General features: G+C 41.1%; 1 non-coding gene across 1 annotated transcript; it reads right to left on the reverse strand.

The window, feature by feature from the left end:
- Positions 1–2,311: 2,311 nt before the first annotated feature.
- On the reverse strand, positions 2,312–2,385 carry Trnat-ugu (transfer RNA threonine (anticodon UGU)). The gene has a single exon. It is a non-coding gene; the product is annotated as a tRNA-Thr (tRNA).
- Positions 2,386–3,943: the final 1,558 nt, after the last annotated feature.

Genomic DNA, 3,943 nt, shown 5'->3' on the forward strand with positions numbered 1-3,943 from the left:
GCGTGTAAACACGTGAAATGTTTGTATCCAGAGCGTAAGTTACTGCAATGCACGTCACCTTTCTATGTTTCCCAGCTGCCATAGTCACCAAGGATCACAATCTCCGTACGACGCGTATGTTTAAAAACTAAATACAGGTTTTAAATATGGCCACTGCAACGCTGCGGTCGGCTGTCCGCGCATGCTCAGTGGGTACATACTCCTAATAATTACTCACAGCCACCAAATCGGAAACACTTGTCCATGTTTACATTCGTTTGTGCTTATTGAAAAAGCCTCAGTTAACCGAAAAATTCCACAGGTATTAAATGCGTGAAGTCGTACGGTGTAAAACGTGAAAGCTAGCGGGTGAGTTTATTATGAGCGATGGAATGGTACTAAAATGGGTTAGAGCGTGTAAATGTACTAATTTAGTGATGAAGTACGAATCAGGTGACACTCTGTCATCACTGAAGACACAGCATAAAAAGTGACAGAAAAATCATTACGAATTCGTCCTTACATAATGAGTTTCTTTATGAAGACATTTAAGGTGTGCGCAGTTCGATAACCACATGAAAATGGCTTTTCAAGACTGGGTAGCAAGTAAGGCATCAGATTTTTATGAGAAACTAAATAGAAACATGGTTGTTCACCATGAAAATCGCCTTATATTGGGCGAAATTATATTGTAAACAATATTTGTGTTTCACGTTCATCGAAAATTAATGTGATTTAAAAAGTGGTCTTGTTTTTGTGTAATACGAAAACAGTATTCACTGAAAATCACAAACTTTTGGTATTACTGTAGTAGTGTTATACACTCTTTATCGTTTAACAGAGGTACGAATTTGAACCAATATGGCCGACATAGCCGTCCGGTGTGGCTGAGCGGTTCTAGGGCTTCAGTCTGGAACCGCGCGACCGCTACGGTCGCAGGTTCGATTCCAGCCTCGGGCATGGATGTATGTGATGTCCTTAGGTTTCAGTAGGTCTAAGTTCTAGGGGACCGATGACCTCAGATGTTAAGTCCCATGGTGCTCAGAGCCATTTGAACCATTTTTGGCCGACATACAATGTGCCAAAAGCAGAGCCTACTTTTACGCACTAAACCAGAACTCCACCGAAAAAGTTACAGACGCTGCTCAGGTATTTCTGAGTAATTCGATTTTAGAAACCTGCAGTTTTTGTCGTGTCGTGTCAGAGATAATGCATTTCGTTTGGGTTATCGAGCTGTGTTACGCAGTCGTTAGTGCACTGTACAAACACTGGGGAGAATGATGGTATAAACCTGCGTCCGGACATCCTGATTTAGGTTTTCCGTGATTTTCTTAAATCGGTTAAGGTAATTGGCGGGATCATTCCTTCGAAAGGGCACGGCTGATTTTCCTCTCCATCCTTCCCTAATCCGAGTTCGGGCTCCGTCTCTAATGACCTAGTTGTCGACGGAACGTTAAATACTAAACTCCTCCCCCTCCACGTTTGGGGTCTTGCCCCAAAATTAGTTTTGTGTCTGTATTGCAATGACAACAAGGCACAACAGTGCGAACATTGTATCTTGTTTGTCTGTGTTGAGCCTAATTTACGAGACCCCGGCGATATCGACACAGATCTGGTTGCTAGATTTGAAGGCATTGGTGCAGTGATCAGAAATGCCCAGTTTTAGCCGAAAATGAGATTTTACTACCATTGCATAATTGATATGGTGCTGGAAGGAGACCTGTCCGTGGGACCCTTTCGGAATGACATAGAGAATGAACCTCACAATTTAGGCTATTTGGGGCAAGAATCAGAACGTCTTGGATTTGCCTTGCCATTGTACCAAACGGCAGTCACAATCTGGCACGTGAAAGAAGTAGAACATAATGCAGGTATTTCTGCAATGGCGTCTCTGTGAACAGAATATCATGCTTAAATAATAACATGCCTCCTCTCATCATCACGCTATGCAGAAGAAATCCGCCCTGCGCACTTTAACCAGGAGGGCTCGCAGGATCAGCGATAAGGAACATCTAAAGGGTGAACTACAAAACTTCAAGTTCATTTTTGGTGCAAATGGTTATGGAATGAAACTAATAGATAAAACTATGGAGACAAAGAACGAAGGGAATAGAGGAGAGCAGAAGAAATTCTCCGCCGAGCAAGCATCAAGCCGATTTTCCGCAGCAGCAACAGAATAAAAGATATATACGAAGACAGTAACTTGTTCTCGAAAGAACAGTTTCTGTTGATGAACGTGCAGCTTTTCCCTGGAATAAATGATGACTAACTGAAAACCTCAGCTGCCGACAGGTGTTGTTGATATACCTCGATGTGGACAGCTGAAAATGTGTGCCCCGACCGGGACTCGAACCCGGGATCTCCTGCTTACATGGCAGACGCTCTATCCATCTGAGCCACCGAGGACAAAGATAAATAGCGCGACTGCAGGGACTTATCCTTTGCACGCTTCCCGTGAGAGTCACATTCCCAACTGTCCACAATTCTACATATGTATTATATCTTATTGACATTTGCCCACACATTCATTACTCGCGCACGCTTTGGCGATTCCCGTAAGAGTTCGGGCAACCTGTGCGCATTAGCACAAACGAATGTCTGTTCGGGTCCCGGTCGGGGCACACATTTTCAGCTGTCCACATCGAGGTATATCAACAACACCTTTCGGCAGCTGAGGGTTTCAGTTATTCATCATTTATTCCAGGGAAAAGCTGCACTGTCATCAACAGTAAACGTTTCCGACCTCCAAAACCCTCGGGACAACCATTTGTGGTAAAAAAAAAAAAAAAAAGATATTGAGGTTTTCGCCTATTATTCAGAAAATATGCATCCACCTGAAAAATTTACTATTACCAGAATGAAAGATCGTTAAATTAAATGTTAAAACCGGTGCAGCCGTTCGGCTGCAGTCAGTTGTCAAATTTCTTCATTTTTACCAACTTGATCAAAAATGTCGCCTCCAACGCCTGTAACTCAAAAATGTCTACTTCTAATGAAAAATGTCAATTTGTCAAAGTTGTAGAGCATAAAATTTTATATTAAAAAAGCATCTAGTTTTTAGTTTCAGGTACTATTAATCGTTCAAGCACTTGAAAGCCAAATAATTCCTTTTTTTTGTAAGTCAAAGTTATTCCGTGAAATGAAATTTGTAATGGGAAGAATGCCCTCTAGTGAACATATACGCGTTTTCTCTGTATATCTTTTTAATTTTCTTCATTCACGTGCATTTTTATTCAAGTGTCTTTTTATTCAGTTTTATCCAAGCCTTAAATGGTAAGAGTGGTTTGCTAAAGTGAAAATCAAGTACATAGTAATGGCCAGTATGTATTTACGTACAAGTAATATAAAAATTTGTCCAAATGAACAAATAAAAGGCCATGACAATATTAAAATGATAATTTAAATATCAGAAGGATGTAACATGACAGTACCACGTGAACAAGTGTATGAGGTCTTACTGCTCGAGTGTACGCATGCACACTCAAAACTGTTTTCAGCAAATATTTCGAACAGTAAGTCTCTCAAGGCACTTCTTGCCATTATTATATCGACGCACCCTAAGAAGGACATTAGGAGGTGAAACGCACCTAATCGTACAACGACATATTCTGAATCACATCCTTCGCTTCTTAAAATACCCATCGCCTTAAGATAAAGTGGCTGATCGAAAATGACAAACCACCACATTTGACCATGGTTTATGCGTTTTTACAATGCTATTTGAGGAGATGTTGGAGGTAATTTAAAAATGGGAGACACATTATTTTCGAACGAATCGACTGTTGGTGATTTGTGGTTTCTTCCATGAATACATTCCACTCTGGCACGTCAGTGAATTTCTTCAACTTTCCATAAAGCCACAGAATCTTGTACCGAGAGAGTGATAACTTTAAGCACTTAGGGTCGTCGATATTGAGGCCCTTATACGAGGGTTGCCTAGAAGGTAGTGCATCGCATTTATTTC

Source organism: Schistocerca cancellata, chromosome 7 (genome assembly GCF_023864275.1).
Source record: "Schistocerca cancellata isolate TAMUIC-IGC-003103 chromosome 7, iqSchCanc2.1, whole genome shotgun sequence".
In the NCBI taxonomy this organism is placed as follows: Eukaryota; Metazoa; Arthropoda; class Insecta; order Orthoptera; family Acrididae; genus Schistocerca; species Schistocerca cancellata.